Genomic DNA, 18,288 nt, shown 5'->3' on the forward strand with positions numbered 1-18,288 from the left:
TCGACCCCGAGAACTGTTGTTGCGGGACGCCGGACACCGGCGTCACTTGTGGGACGCGGATGTAGTGTTCGACACCGACGACCACATGTATCTCGCACCAATGATACTTGCTATTTAGGGTTCCATCAACATCGAGGAACCCCCTATCCCGCTCATCCCTGGGCTCCATCTGGTATGGCGACTCACGGTTGACGGGTCAACACTCGGACCGGGGGATTCTCAGCATGGGTGACGGTGTCGGGACCGGCGGGACCCACTGGCTCCACCATCTCTCCCCTCCGCGACCGGCGATCCATGACCCTCTTCTTTTTTCCTTTTTCCTCTTCTTCTACTTATTCTTCTTTTTTCGACTTTCTTATTCTTCTAATTATCTAAACCTAAACCTAGCACTAACCTAAACCTATCACTAACCTAAACCTATTAATAACACATAAACCTAAACAACAAAGAACAATAGAAAAAAACAAAAAAAATCTCACCTTCGCTCCGGCGATGGTGGAGGAGGCGGCGGGTGGCCTGAGCGGTGGGGCGCTGGGGCGACGGGGCGGGCGGGGTGGCTCGGGGCAACGAGGCGGCGCGCCAGGGCGTCCGGGCTGTCGCGACGCGGTGGGGCTGGGCAGGGCGATGAGGTGGCCGGGGCGGAGCACCGGGGCGACGGGGGCGGCTCAGGCATGGGGGCGGCGACGCAAGTGTGGTGAGGGGAGGGAGAGAAAGACGGTGGGGCTGGCCGCTTTTTAGTTAGGTCATAGCTTTTTGTCGTCTGCTAGCAGTCGACAAAGAGCCTAGCTAACGGACGTTAGTTTAGCCACTTTCTTTGCAATCTGCTAGTAGACGGCAAAGATTCTTTGCCTTCTGCTAGCAGATCGCAAAGAAAGTGGCCGTTAGGCGGTTCTTGCTAGTGGGCCACCCTTCCTCTTTGCCGTCTTCTAGCAGATGGCAAAGCTTCTATGCCGTCTGCTAGCAGACGGCAAAGAGCAGGCTGACGGCAAACACCCACTTTGTCATCCGCTCTTTCTTTCCCGTCAGCTTTCTGTAAGCTGATGGCAAAGACCTTCTTTGTCGTCAGCTAGCAGGTGACAAAGAGCTACCTGATGGCAAAGATCCTGATTCCAGTAGTGATAGTCTCTATATCTCATGTAGACGCTTTTGTATCAGTCGCAGTAAGAAATTCTAGAATTACTTCCAGTGTTTCTTTTCTTTGAGTTGATTATGAAGATTCCACAATCTTGTCGATTTGCACTTTCCTCCCACTCACTCTTTTGTAGAAAACATTTTCTTCAAACTTCCGCACTCTATTGCAACACATTGCCTTGGCGTAATGATAGAGGAATACCCAACTATTTGGGACAACCAACAAAGTAGCACTTATTTCAATAAATTTGATGGCGCTCCTTTTTCAGTGTGAAAGCCACAGTGTCTAAAGCATCACTTTGAAAGTATATTGGTGAAATAATTAATGTCATCTTTGATCTGACCATGTCATACACAGTTTGATTGCATCTACATAAAAGAATCTACTCTCAGTAGTGCTTCCAGGAGGTGCAAGCTATACAATTATTTTATAGCTCATCAGACATTCACTAAATTTGTAACTCAAATATTTATTTCTGCAATCCAATTGTAGAAACATAATTTTTTTACAATAATTTCTACTTCATTCTGAAAACCTTTTCAAACACTTCAAAATATCTAGATTTATGTCTCAATTAGTAAATATAAATATCTACTTGAGTGATCCTTGAAGATAGATATATCCACTGCTTGCAACAACATTTATAGGAATACACACATTGATATGCATATTGCCAATTATTTTCTTGCTCGTTCTCTTTGGACCGTGAATAGTATTTTAGTTTACCTCACTAATTGGACTAATCTCGCAACTATCAGATGATTGTCAATCAGATGACTTCAAAATTGGTCACTATGAAATATCTCCATGCTAGTTCCTCCAATGTGACTAAATGTAGTGCCACACTGATGTGGTATTCTTTTAGTCTTGTGATATTTAGCTTCTATGGATGTTCAATTTTATTATCAATACTAGCAAAAAGGCCCGTGCATTGAAACGGGAGAAAACAAATCCTCTCATATCTCTAGCTGGGTCAGTTAGACAAACTGTATGTGGCAATCCTCCCATCGGCAATTTTATTTTTTGCGAGCTCTCCGGACCTGGGGAACAGTGTGCCGGCAGATGGGCTTCCTCCGTTGGGCCAAATTGGGTGGCAAGTAATGAAACCAAATAGCGTACGTGAAATTAATTAAAGTGGGACCAAACAAAATGGGACGAAACCAAGAATACCACCTTCCTTTAATAATAGGTATAGATATGCATAACATACATCTTATTCACAATAAGAATATGCTCTTTTGTTCATAACATCAAACAACTATTGTTCTGTCATGGGCAACCTCCTTCATAACATCGAACAACTATTGTTCTATCATGAAGAACCTCCTTGCAACTTCTATGCAACGGGCTAGAGTGTACAAAAACTCTAAAATGAATTATGATAATACATATAGAGGGAATACACTGATAGAAATACCGTAACCTTTTACAATCCATCAAAATATTTTAACCTCGTTATTTGTTGGTCATTTAGGCCGTTCGAAGTTTCTTGCAAATATTTGCAATAATATGCAATTGAGTCAATATCCTTGAGATGAACTTTTTAACCACAATACCGAAGAATCAGTCACCAAGAAATTGACAATTTTTCCCAAGAACTACAGTTTACTTGACCAACCACCTCTACATCTCATAACTTGTATGACATTCATACCTGAGTTGGACATTCTAGTCTTCTTTTTATCTGCCTTTTACTTCTTATAGTTTTATTTTAATATTTCTCTTACTCCCATAAGAAACAACAACTTTAAGAGTGGCGTGAGCCCCGAACTTCCCTAGGCGTGTAAGTCTCATTACATCCTTTGGTTTTGTTCTTTCTCTAGAAATTTTAACCGTCAACACATGACTGGCTTTCTTCAGATCTTACGCATTTTAGTCTTCAACATAGTTGAACACTTCACTAGAATTTGCAAACAAAACACTTCTTTAGATATTGCATATCTTTTAGCCATTGTTTGTTTCTGAAAACAATTTTTAGTTCCAAGAATATCACATAAGTATCCCAAACATTTTAAAGTTCGGATTTCTCGGGAGCAAGTAGACCGTAATGCAATTCTAGCTTTTGAATTGAAGGGCGTGAGTCTCGTCATCCATTACATCAGCAAGAGAGTATTGTAAACATGCAGTAGGACACAATCCTTCTTGGCACTTTTAGAGGACGATCCTCTCAAACATAAAGTTTCAATCAATTTCAACAACAAAGGTGGAACTGTGAGCCATAATTCTACAACTATAATGCAAACTACACATAGACATTGTTCATAATTAATTTGCACTAGTTACTAAACTTAATTAATACATAATTGTGATCTCAGTCAAATCAATATCTCTTATAATTGATAGTGGGTGATTCAAGATCCAAGCCTAGTTCTCAGCCATTGATGTGGACATCACCGATGACGAGAATTTTGACCGGTGGGCAAACTTTTGCTGATCATATCTCCATATGAATTTTGTTCATATTTCGATGCTTTGTGCTCTGAGCTTAGAGCGATTCTGCTAGAACTTCAAGACAACCGAGTGCCATGTGCAAGCATGGTCTGACCATCCCCATCTTACACCTCACGTCCAGTTTGTGCTCATGTGGACATGACCCACTCTGGAACGCTACGTGTGATAGACGGTTGCAACACAGTGAAGAGCACCTTTTAACTTGATATACACTATGAGAGATCACCCTAATAATTGACTACTATGCAATCAATGGGTGCAAACAACAAAGGGATAAACATCTCAGGCAATTCATAATAGCATGATTTGGTATAGCCCTGGGCGCCGGGAGTTCTCCTGATCGTCTTCAATCTTGAGTTGAAGCGACGTGACGGCAAATATTTCATTATCGTGGCAACCGTTAAAAAAAGTTGTCGTGGCGACAATCTCAGAAAACATTGTCGTGGCGACCGTTTCAGAAAACATTGTCGTGGCACTAAAATAAGAAATTCCGTCGTGGCACGAAATTAGAGCTCCTTGTCCCACGCCTTAGTACACCTTCTCCTCGTCGGGGTCCTCTGTGTACATCTTGCCACCATCACCTGTAACCTATCTCTACGATATTTACATTAAGGTGGCAATCTCGTGGCTATAGCCATCATGCCGTGACACGCGGGCCACTTAATATTACAACACATAACCATCTCATACATAAACTCATTATTATGACAAAGGCTATACCACATCATATGCAAACCCTGCAAAACCAAGTTAGACATCCTCCAATCAGTTTGGAAAATTTTAATTACATGGCTTCTAGGGTTATCGGATAAACCTAGCTACCTACGTGTGCACCATAAAGTGATAATCCTTGTTGCTAGATTAACTTTCGGGATGTCTGAAAGAAGAGACTTAATTAAAAATCTGGTTCCCCCACACTAAACTTCGTTCCATAATGCATGAACCCCTAGAAGATCATCCATCTTCCTTTACCCCTTGCGCATGCGACGATTCACTATTCTTGACTATGGTCAAGCCCAAGGAACTATTAGCAAATCGTCGACAACCAGAGCCGGTCGATTGTCATAACCTTGTGAAAACCGACACCATGTCGTCAATGAACTAAACCGAAGCAACACTCAAGGGAAGCATAGCAAGAATATCACCCTCACATCTAGATCGCCCTGCATCTACTCATAGAACCGCTCATGATGCCACTGTTGGGAAACGTAGTTGGCAACAAAAAATTTGCCCTACGATCACCCAGGAACAATATGAAGATGCATAACGGGTTGAGATCAACGATCATTACCGACTTTGGGAGTGTAGCAGAAGTAGACGAGTTGGTGTAGATCATACTTGGATTCCCTCGAATGTTGATGATGATTCCGTGAACCGCCCACGAACAATCCACCAAACGGAAGACCGAAAGCACGGTCTCTCTACTTGGTTGCAAGTGGATGATCTTCACGATCCGGGCAGCGCTTTGCCGTCCAGAGCTAATTGTCGTCGAAGAATTAGAGGAAGGAGATTAGAACCACATGGGGCTTCTAATTATGAGGATAAGAGGTGGACAGGGCTTGCTCTAATTAGTCAATTAGGACCAACTAGAACGTGCACTAGATCAAATAGAGGAGGCTCCAAAACTTGTGTTGTTAAATTGGGCACCAAACCTCCACTATATATAGGTTAGAGGGGAGAGGGAGGGCTGCCACCATGGAGGGAAACCCTCTCCAACTAAGGGGAGGAGGAGTAGGACTCCTCCCCTACTATTCGGCCCCCTCCCTTAGAGAAGGGAGGCACTTTCCCACTTGGGCCGTTTTGGCCGTAGTTTCCTTCCACCTCTTGGCCTTATTAGGATCACTAATATTAAATTAAATATATATTTGTTCTAAATTTTTTTAGAGCATTATATATATATATATAATTTAACATCCGCAGAAACATTTTCCACTATATATATTAATCGGTAATACCGGTATTACCCAATACTCATCGAAACCATTCCAGTGACTCCGAAACGCTTCCAGAACCTCTCAATCATATTCTCATCACTCCCATCCTACTAACACTCAGCAGATCATGATTACCTTAAGCTTGTGACCATGTAGGTTCGATAACCATAGACATGAACGAAACCCCTTCGTTCAATGACCAATAGCGGAACCATGGACATCCATATCGGTCCCTATGATTACACAAATGATATTCGAGTGAAACTTTGGTTATCATGTTATGTTCCCTTTTCTTTGCAATACTTTACAAAACCCGGTATGCATCGGTATCCTGCAGAGTCATCACCATGCTCACTATACCATTGCTCCCGTTATCGGTTTTGTTCTTCTTTCTCGTTGACATGTTCCGGCATCCCCGTGACGTAGTCACATGTGTCTGGCCAGACGATGATGGATGTTGTCACACCGAGAGGGCTCTAATAATATCGCTCCATTGTCGGAGGGGCAAATTTTGCTCTTGAGCTGTCCGATTACTTGTCAAACTTTCCGATGGGCCAGAAAGTTGTCGTTATGATCACCTTGTTACAAATGATGTCTGAGCAACCCCAGAGCCCACCATCTAGTAGGAGGTGACTGAGACACTCTCATAACATGAGGAACTAAAACACATGCTAACACTCCATGTTATAACAGATTATTTTAGATGATGTAATCACATAGTATAACAGAGAAGTATCGGGTCGATTCAATATGATCGTTCTTCTAACATCACGACATGAATCAGCTTATTGGCCGTCCGCCATGGCATACAACAAAGGCACCAAAAGCAAACGGCAGAGCTCTTTGCCGTCCGCCACCAACGGCAAACCTGGATGGCAAAGAGAGCGACGGTAAACAGGTTATTTGCCGTCTACTTCCGCAAAGCGGACGGTAAATAACATGGACAGCAAAAACCATGCGTTAGCCACGTTAGGTGGCTAACGACAACCTTTGTCGTCCATCAGCTAACATCCCTTTGTCATCTGCTTTGTGACGCCAGTAGACGCGTCAGCACACCCATCCGTTAGCCGTGTGTCACGGATAGCAAATTGACCAAATGGTTCAGCTCCCAGGTTGCACAGGTTGCTGCCACATGGCTTATTTACCATCAGCGGCAGACGGCAAAGGTCCCTTTGCCGTTGACAGCGGATGGCAAAGTGCATGTATTGTTGTTGTTTTTCTGTTTTCTCATATATCCCTGCATTTTCAAAAGATATATATGATATATATAGTTTCAACATCAAACATAGCCCATGTATCAAACATCTAGTAGTCCATCAATGCAACAGAACACATCGGGTATTAAAAGATCCAATGCATACATAGTTTCACGGAGTTCATCCATATATACATACATAGTTTCACATTGTTCACCAATACAAAGGAAAACAAGAACTAAACACTAGCAGTCCATCAATGTTGCTTCCATGAAGTGAATCAAACCTGCAAAAATGGGAGTAATAAAGTTAGAAGAAGAAGAAGACTAGAAGAAGAAGAAGAAGAAGAAGACTAGAAGAAGACTAGAAGAAGAAGAAGAAGAAGACTAGAAGAAGAAAGAAGAATAAGAGAAGACTAGAAGAAGAAGAATTTTCTTCTTACTCCTCTTCTTTTTTCATCTTTCTTCTTCTCTTCTATCTTTTTATCCCTTTCCTCCTCATTCTCATTCTTCTTCTTTTATTTTTCTTTTTCTTCTCTTTCTTCTTCTATTCTTTCTTATTCTCCTCTTTCTTTTATTCTTCTTCTTATTCCTTATTTGTGTCATTTTAGAGCTAACATACGTAATTATGCCATATTTTAGCCAACTTAGCTTACTATGTCAATTTGGAGAAAAATAAGGTAAGTATAGGTCATTTTTGTGCTAACCTAGTGATGATGCCATTTTTGAGCCAACTTACGTAAGTATAGCTCATTTTTAATCTAACTTAGTTAATTATGCCAGTTCAGAAGATAATAAGCTAAGTATGCATTTGTTAAGCAAAACACTAGAGAAAACTTACCCTCATCACAACAAATGCAATGATGATCGCAACTAAGGTAACAATTGATCCGACAGCAAAATGATACCAACCTCATTATCAATGGCATATTTTCTAATCTTCTTAATCTTCAAGCGCATTGCATTCATCTTCATCTTGTGATCATCGACGACATCGACAACATACAACTCCACTTTTATCTTCTCTTCTTCAATTCTTTTAATTTTTTTCTTTCAAATACTCTTTTTCTTTTTCAACTATATTTAACTTCTCAACAAGAGGGTCGGTTGCAATTTCCGGTTCACATACCTCCTAGATAAAAATATTTCTATGTCAACTTGATGGCCATAATTGTCATAAATGCGAAATGCAACAAATAGGTATAAAAGAGAATATACCATATCCGAATCATAAACCGGGCGAGGGCCAACAGGGACGGATATCAAGACCATGGCACTATGTATAACCAACAATCATACAAAGTAAGAAAATTATACAAGTAACTATATAAATCATACAATCATACAAGTAACTATATAAATCAAGTACAACATGAAAAAAATTGAATATCTAATAATAATCTTGATCTTCGGGTTCAATAAATGCTCCGGGATCAATAAATGCATTATCATCATCACTATCATCAATGAAGTGCTCATCGGGTTCAGTGGCATCGACATGTGGAAGGCCACCTTTATGTAATCAATCAAACATTGACAAGTCATCCGCAGTAGTAGCCTCTTCATGTTCAGGCTCTTCTTGTTCAGGCTCTTCTTGTTCAGGCTCAGGGGTGAAGTCGGGTTGATTGTCGCTGTCTACTTCAATGTTCGAGTGTGAAGTAGAGCGTTTCTTGAAGCATTTTTTGGAAAGACGTGATTCTTGGAAGAATTCACCTTCATATGTGTCTAGGTTAATGTGAGGTTCATAATACTCTTCATTGAGGGGAGGTGGTCTAACATGTGGTGGCACTTCATAAACGACATCCCAACCATTCAGATTTGGATCAGTTTGGCAGGCCCATGGTAGATAGAAAACTTGGGTCGCATGTTGAGCCGTAATATAGACATCAGGAACATCTAAATGGGTGCTTTGTTTGATTTCGACTAGCCCTATATGTTCATGAGTCCTTCTAGTTTCCTTTGGCTGGAACCAGTAACATTTGAAGACTACGACGTTCGGCGCGTTTTTACCATAGAATAGAAGTTCATAAATTGCTTCAACTCTCCCATAATACTCAATACGTCCATCGCCAATAGCAGAGACACAACAATTTGTGGACTTTTGGTCGGCCATAGATAGCTCTTTGTCGTAGGTACTAAAGCGATACCCATTGATGTCGTATTTGTCAAATGGACGGACCATAAAGTCAAAACCATTAGCGACTTGTCTCAATTCGGCGTCCATAGACTCTGAATTAGCCTACAAGTTTAATACGAAAGGATTATTGCATTAGCCACAAATTAGACGAACGAGATTGTGTGAAGTAAAGATCTTTTTCTTTAAAGTGGATTTCTCCCTTCAAAATATCATCCATGTAATTTGTTAAAGTATGGAATTCTCACCCAGAGCTGCGGAACTCATGACTCTATTAGAAAGTAGAGTGACCAACTTTTACACGAATTTTCAAGTGGATGAGATCGGTCGAGTGGTCTCATTTAGAGATGGGATTGCATGTGTTTATGGAATGAATGAGATTCAAGTAGGAGAAATGGTGGAATTTGCCAGCGGTCTGAAAGGAATCGACTTAAATCTTGAGAATGAGAATGTAGGTATTGTTGTCTTTGGTAGTGATACCGCTATTAAAGAAGGAGATCTTGTCAAGCGCACTGGATATATTGTGGATGTTCCTGCAGGAAAGGCATGTTAGGCCGTGTGGTCGACGCCTTAGGAATACCTATTGATGGAAAAGGAAATGAGAATGGTCTAATGGAAATTACCGTTTGTTTGAACCAAGAGCTGAAACCAAGAAAGTCGCCTCCTTGCTTTTCCAGAAGCTCATACGCTTCGATGGATTCCTTTTGGATCGCCGCTCCATCAGAGAATTTGGTGGTGTATCGAGTGTATCAAAAAATATCCGGGAATAAGAGCAGTTCAAAGGAATTAGAAGTTGCGAAACAATGTGCTACGAGAACTTACTCGATGTACGGCCGTACTTCTGTTAGGTTGGTGAAGATATACAACAAAATGGTCCTCCATTCTTCAACATCAAATGATATTGGTTTTGAAGCACCAGCTGGTGTGAGATTCCCTTTGAATAGGCTGAGGTTGGACCCACCTTTTTTGTGGTCCCCAGCATTGTAGTGAGGCTTTGGATTATGCAAATGATGATTTTTGGCTTCGTAGTGTAATGTCACAAAGTTTTCCGCCTCCTCAGCAATGAATGCCTCGACCATCGATGCTTCAATTCTATGTTTATTTTTACATTTTGCTCGGAGCTTCTTCTGCATCCTCTCAGTTGCGTAGCACCAACAATTTTGCACGCCCCCCGCCCCCCCGAATCTTGCCTCAGTAGGGAGATGCAAAATCAAGTGTTGCATTGGATTAAAGAAGCCCGACAGGAAGATCTTCTCTAACTTGCAGATCAACTTCGGCGCCAACTCTTCCATTTCTTCTAGCACAACAGGCGATAGTTATTTCGCACAAAGAACATGGAAGAAATAGCTCAGCTCTGCCAGTACTAGGCATTCATCATCAGGGATGTAGCTATGCAACATCACTGGCATTACCCGATCAATCCATATGTGCCAATAATGACTCTTGAGACCAAATATTTTCAATTTGTCAAGACTCGCTCCCCTCTCTAGATTCACTTCATACCCATCGGGGAACATCAACATTTTCACCCACAAGATAATTTCCCTCATAGCTGGCCTTCCAAGATTGAACCATGCCTTTGGCTTCATCCAGTTCTGCTTTCCTTTCGGTTCTTGCATGTTTTGTAACGGTCTATGACATAGCTCGTCCTGGCCGACTCTAGCCTTAGTATTATCCTTTGACTTCCCCTCTATGTCGAACAATGTACCAAAAAGTACCTTGGCTATATTCTTTTTAGTGTGCATCACGTCGATGTTGTGTGGGCAAAGGAGGTCTTTGAAGTAAGGCAGATCCCACGAGCATGCCTTGTGAGTCCAGGCATGTTTCGAATTATACCCCTAGAAATACCCTGGATGCTCTGGATCTGGCTCGAGAGTGTTTAACTGATCCAGGGTCTCTTGGCCTGTCAACGGAGGTGGTGCAGAGTTTTTGACAACTCTACCTTTCATGAGGTTCTTCTTGTCTTTCTTGAACTTATGGTGAGGATCCAGGAACTATCTATGCAAGTCGAAGCAAGAAAACTTGTGACCCGCCTGCAGCCAACGAAATTCAAGAGCTGCTTGCATGTGGGGCACAGGAATCTTCCATGCACACACCAGCCAACGAATAGCGCATATGCCGGCAAGTCATGTGTCGAGTACATGCACTACAAAAAAATACACTTCCGTGATGATGGAAGGTTCAACTCATTTATGGGCCGTTAACAGTCATCTTGCAGCATGTTAACGGCCCATAAATGAGCTAGGCCACTTGCAGTTGGACCTGAGTTTTGGCCTTTTAATGGCCCATGCTCTTCATGGTCCAATACTAGCCCGGTTGCTCTTTCGGCCTACTAAAGTCCCACAACACAGTTGGGCCATATACAATACGGCCTAACTTTCGGCCTCTTAGCGGCCATGCTCTTCATGGTCCAGTACGAGCCCGCTTTCTCTTTTAGCCTGCTAAAGGCCCACAATATAGTTGGGCTATATGTAGGCCGACCTTAGTATCGTCCTGTTAATGTCCCGTGAAAACAAATGGTCCCACCTGTTACCCGCTTCGATGTCAGCCTGTTAACGACCTGGGAGGTAACAGGGCCGAGCATTAACTGTCGGCCCGATAGAGCTTTCAACCTGGTTAGGGCACATTAACTTAATGGGCCCATTAAAGTTCGAACATGTCTGTAGGCCCAATTAGATAATTTAAGCCCATTACGATGAGCAATTATGCACATGGAGAATTTTGGCCCCTGAGAGCCCATTAGGGAAGCCCATTAAGGGCAGTTGGCTGCTTCCTTCATATATGGCCCATGACTGTTCGTGCTAACTAAAAATTTCACTCCTTTTTTAGCTTCCTAGCGACCAGTTAGCTAGAATGCGAGGCGCGCTAAGAAAAGGTATGACATACAAGGAAAAACGTTGCACATCCAACATATATTATAGGAAATTACATCCACTGGGCAATCAAAGATTGATGCAGTACAAATAAATGAACAGAACCTAACGATCTACAACATCACAATCTGCAACCTCAGCACGGATAACGCCCATAAGCATGTGAGCAAGTTCTTCCTTCTTTGCTACACTGTCTCTAAAAACGTTGATCAGTTGTTATTGCACAATAATGTGCACCTCTGGTTCCTCCACGATTTCCATCATTGCTTCAGCCAGTAATTGGTTCACAAACATACATCTTTTCCATTGAATTCAAGATAGAGGAAACTGAGCAGATGCAGATGGCGATTTTGGCAGGCTTGTATTATTGATAGTGGAGAGTGTCTCGACCACTGCATCATAACATAAATTAGGAGGGGAACTGAACAGATTAATCAAGAGTCATTGCCATATTACCTAGCCTAGATTTATTGGAGAGAAACAATGGGGCTGCCTTGCTGCTTTCAGAGTTTGTCTTCTTATCTTTAGCAGCCTGCACCAAATTAACACACCAGCATTTCTATCATTGGTCAGGTCAGATAATAGGAAAGCAAGATTGACACAATGAATGTTCGGGCAACCAGAGCACACCAGCCTACACCAAATTAACACAATATGGCACAACCATCATTAGCTAGGTAAGGTAATATGAAAGCAACATTGACACAATGAATGAATGGGCAACCAGAGCAGCACTACAATTCAGTAATGTGCATAATATGGGATAGTACACTCATGCAGCTCAGTATGCAAAACTACCAGGCAGTTTTCCTTACAAAAATCAACATTGCCGCCTTTAATTATAGATTTTGCTACAACTAAATTTAGATCAGATAAAGGTTGGATTCATGCCGATTAACAAAATACATGGTGATGTAAAAATATAGTGATATACAACAGGTACTTACATCTGCATTGGAACACAGAGAAATCCTGCAAGATACTTTCCTCAAAGATGATACCAGTGCAAAAATTCTTCTATCTGTTAAGCTTATTTTCTAAAAGAGAGATGGGTAAGAAACATGTAGAAAATATGATCAGCATGCTATAAAATTTCATTATGCGAGGATACGGACATGCTTCTTAGAATGGAGTTGACATATTTTTGCTGGACTGGAGCGGACTAGTTCTTTGGCCACTGGAATCTGCTTATTATCAGTAGGAGTTGGGTTTCTCTATGCTGGAGCAGTATCTATGAAAACTGGAGTTGGTTTACTATCTCTTAGCGTTTGGATCTTTTGCAAAGACCTTGTTTGTAACCCTTCAGATTCTAACATAACCGTCTTCCCCTTGCATGCCTTATATAGAAGAACGATGCTTCAATTATAAAACATGCTACAATAGAGAGATGGAATAGGTACCGAAGAATAGAAAGGCATGACATATTGACATGTATTCCCTCCATCCGGAAATAAATGGATGGGTCTAGGCGTATTTTAGTTCTAGATACAACCATTTTTATCGATTTCGACAACATGTAATCCGGACGGAGGGATTATGATGTAAGAGCTAGGGATACGACAGGACAACAGAGTAAGAAACACTAGTTGAATGTAAAACTGTATGCTAGTGGAATACATACAGAAAAACAATAAGGCAACATATGCGTGTATGATTGTAAAACTAAGATGGCATTGCAACAGACCACTAGAACAACACTTCAATGTCAAAAAACATGGTATGGTAGACAGATGAAGTACATACTGACGAATAACCATGCATAAGATATTCAGAAGCATGATGTCCAAACTAAGCAAATGGCATTGCAATAGAGTAGAATGAAAGTACTTGAATTTGAAAACATGTTATCATGAATGGAATAGACACTGAAAACAGGAAGGCATGAGATATTTACATGCATGATCAGCAGGCTAAGCACATGTCATTGCAATAGAGTAGATGCACTACAGGACATTATATGCATGTTGTACCCATATCACGGGCCAAGTTAGAGCATGGACCTCGTGGGGTGAAGAGGATTCATCATCTTTCTAGAAGTCTTCTTAACAACTGCCTTTACATATTCCATCATATTGGGTATCATTGACATCAAGTTTGTTGGGCGTTACATTACTCCGTGAGATTCTTGTGGATATATCAGTGTGTGCAATTATATGTGACATGCATGGAAGACAACTAGTAGTTAGATTTATGTAATGAGTGCCGGTGGGAGATGATACGTCTCCAATGTATCTACTTTTCCAAACACTTTTGCCCTTGTTTTGGACTCTAACTTGCATGATTTGAATGAAACTAACTCGGACTGACGCTGTTTTCAGCAGAACTGCCATGATGTTGTTTTATGTGTAGAAAAGAAAAGTTCTCGGAATGTCCTGGAAATCCACGGAGGCACTTATTGGAATTAATAAGAATTTCTGGGTGAAAAAATACACCAGGGGGCCCACACCCTGTCCACGAGACAGGGGGCGCACCCCCCCCCCATAGGGCGCGCCCCCCTATCTCGTGGGCCCCCTGGACCTCGACCGACCTCAACTCCAACTCCATATATTACGTCTCGGGGAGAAAAAAATTAGAGCAAAAGTTTCATCGCGTTTTACGATATGGAGCCGCCGCCAAGCCCTAATCTCTCTCGGGAGGGCTGATCTGGAGTCCGTTCGGGGCTCTGGAGAGGGGGATTCGTCGCCACCGTCATCATCAACCATCCTCCATCACCAATTTCATGATGCTCACTTCCGTGTGTGAGTAATTCCATCGTAGGCTTGCTGGACGGTGATGGGTTGGATGAGATTTACCATGTAATCAGGTTAGTTTTGCTAGGGTTTGATCCCTAGTATCCACTATGTTCTGAGATTGATGTTGCTATGGCTTTGCTATGCTTAATGCTTGTCACTAGGGCCCGAGTGCCATGATTTCAGATCTGAACCTACTATGTTTTCATGAATATATGTGTGTTCTTGATCCTATCTTGCAAGTCTATAGTCACCTATTATGTGTTATGATCCGACAACCCCGAAGTGACAATAATCGGGATACTTCTCGGTGATGACCGTAGTTTGAGGAGTTCATGTATTCACCATGTGTTAATGCTTTGGTCCGGTTCTCTATTAAAAGGAGGCCTTAATATCCCTTAGTTTCCACTAGGACCCCGCTGCCACGGGAGGGTAGGACAAAAGATGTCATGCAAGTTCTTTTCCATAAGCACGTATGACTATTTACGGAATACATGCCTACATTACATTGATGAACTGGAGCTAGTTCTGTGTCACCCTATGTTATAGCTATTACATGAGGAATCGCATCCGGCATAATTATCCATCACTGATCCATTGCCTACGAGCTTTTCATATATTGTGCTTCGCTTATTTACTTTTCCGTTGCTACTGTTACAATCACTACAAAACACCAAAAATATTGCTATTACTATCTTTACCTTTTACCACCGTTACCATTACTATCATACTACTTTGCTACTAAATACCTTGCTGCAGATACTAAGTTATCCAGGTGTGGTTGAATTGACAACTCAACTGCTAATACTCAAGAATATTCTTTGGCTCCCGTTGTGTCGAATCAATAAATTTGGGTTGAATACTTTACCCTCGAAAGCTGTTGCGATCCCCTACACTTGTGGGTCATCAAGACTAATTTCTAGCGCCGTTGCCGGGGAGCATAGCTCTATTCTCTGAGTCACTTGGGATTTATATCTGTTGATCACTATGAAGAACTTGAAAGACGCTAAAACCAAGATCTATCCCTCAACTACGAGGGGAGGTAAGGAACTGCCATCTAGCTCTGCACTAGATTCTCCTTCTGTTATGAATAAGCTTGCGACACCTAAACCTACTACTGCTATGAATTCTGATATGTCGCATGTTATTGATGATGCCACTTCTGCTATGCATGATGAAACTACTTCTGTGCGTGATACTACTGTGCCATTAGGTGAATTTCTTGATGAACAACTTGCTAGGGCTAGAGAGAATGAAATTATTGAAGATGCTATTATTGATGATAGTGATGATGAAAATTCTCCCAATGATTATGTATTGCCTGTTGTTCCTGAGGGTTATGGTATGAATAAAGAAGCTGCTGAAGCTATTTTTGCCTGCAAAGATAGATATGATCTTAAGAAACTATTAGCTAAACGGAAGCAGCAATCTCTTAATGCTAGAATGAAACCTGACCCTGCTTTTGCTACTTCACCTATCTGTGTTACTGATAAGGATTATGAATTCTCTGTTGATCCTGAAATTATTACTTTGGTAGAATCCGATCCTTTTTATGGCCTTGAATCTGAAACTGTTGTGGCACATCTTACCAAGTTGAATGATATAGCTACCCTGTTTACTCATGATGATAAATCTCGCTACTTTTATATCCTTAAGATATTTCCGTTCTCATTAAAGGGTGATGCTAAGACTTGGTATAATTCTCTTGCTCCTGGTTGTGTGCGTAGTCCCCAGGATATGATTTATTACTTCTCTGCTAAATATTTCCCTGCTCATAAGAAACAAGCTGCCTTGCGGGAAATATATAATTTTGTGCAAATCAAAGAAGAGAGTCTCCCACAAGCTTGGGGGAGGCTTCTCCGATTACTTAATGCTTTGCCTGATCATCCACTTAAGAAAAATGAAATACTTGATATCTTCTATAATGGACTAACCGATGCTTCCAAGGACTACTTGGATAGTTGTGTTGGTTGTGTTTTCAGGGAAAGAACAGTCGACGAAGCTGAATTACTATTGAATAATATGTTGACTAATGAAAATAATTGGACTCTCCCTGAGCCAATTCCTGAGGAAATTCCTGAACCAATTGAGCCAACTCCTGAGCCTATTCCTAAACCCACTCCGAAGAAGAGAGGTGTTCTATTTCTCAGTCCTGAAGATATGCAAGAGGCAAAGAAATCAATGAAAGAAAAAGGTATTAAAGCTGAAGATGTTAAGAATTTACCTCCTATTGAAGAAATACATGGTCTTAATATACCGCCTATTGAAGAAACACATTGTCTTGATAACCCGACACAGGTAGTAAAGGTAAATTCTCTCTATAGATATGATAAAGATGAAATCCCATCTACTAAATTTCATAGCCCTTGCTTAGATGAATTTGATGATTTCATGAATAGACAAGCAAATTTCAATGATTACGTTGGTAGACAATTGAAGAATAATGCTTATACGATAGTACGCTTGAATGATTATGTAGCTAGAGTTAAAAGTGAACTTAAACTCACTAGTAAACATGCTTCCATGATTGCTACTCAAGCTGAACAAGTACTTAAGGCTCAGAATGAATTGCTTGCTGAATTAAATAATAAAAATGACTTTGCTGTTAGAGTGGCTACTAGAACTGGTAGAATGACTCAGGAACCTTTGTATCCTGAAGGCCACCCTAAAAGAATTGAACAAGATTCTCAGAATAATAATCTAGATGCTCCTAGTTCTTCTAAGAAGAAGAAAAAGAAGAATGATAGGACTTTGCAAACTTCTAGTGAACCTAATGTAGAAATACCTGAGAATCCTAATAATACTTCTATCTCTGATGCTGAAACACAATCCGGAGATGAACATGAACCTGATGATAATGCTAATAATGATGTTCATGTAGATGCTCAACCTAGTAATAACAATGATATAGAAATTGAACCTGCTGTTGGTCTTGATAACCCACAATCAAGAAACCAACGTTATGATAAGAGAGATTTTGTTGCTAGGAAGCATGGTAGAGAAAGAGAACCATGGGTTCAGAAACCCATGCCCTTTCCTCCTAAACCATCCAAGACAAAGGATGATGAGGACTTTGAGCGTTTTGCTGAAATGATTAGACCTATTTTCTTACGCATGCGCTTAACTGATATGCTTAAAACAAACCCTTATGCTAAATATATGAAAGATATCATCACTAATAAGAGGAAAATACCTGAAACTGAGATTTCCACCATGCTTGCCAACTATACCTTTAAGGGTGGAATACCTAAGAAACTTGGTGATCCCGGAGTACCCACTATACCTTGCTCTATTAAAAGAAATTATGTTAAAACTGCTTTATGTGATTTAGGAGCCGGTGTTAGTGTTATGCCTCTTTCCTTGTACCGTAGACTTGAATTAAGTAAGTTGACACCTACTGAGATATCTTTGCAAATGGCTGACAAATCAACTGCTATACCTGTCGGCATTTGTGAGGACGTGCCTGTTGTTGTTGCGAATGTTACTATCTTAACAGACTTCGTTATTCTTGATATTCCCGAGGACGATAGTATGTCTATTATTCTTGGTAGACCCTTTTTAAATACTGTAGGAGCTGTTATTGATTGCAACAAAGGCCATGTCACCTTTCATGTTAACGGAAATGAGCATACGGTACATTTTCCGAGGAAGCAAATCCAAGTTCATAGCATAAATACTATTGAGAAAATTCCATCAATTATTATTGGAGGTTTTGAATTTCCTCTCCCTACTGTCAAGAAAAAGTATGATATTCTTATTGTTGGGGATTTTCATATCCCTGTTGAGGTAACTTAGTGTCACTTCGAAATTTCTCCGGTTCCGTGTTATTCGGAATGAGTT

Source organism: Triticum aestivum, chromosome 3B, assembly GCF_018294505.1.
Source record: "Triticum aestivum cultivar Chinese Spring chromosome 3B, IWGSC CS RefSeq v2.1, whole genome shotgun sequence".
NCBI lineage: Eukaryota > Viridiplantae > Streptophyta > Magnoliopsida > Poales > Poaceae > Triticum > Triticum aestivum.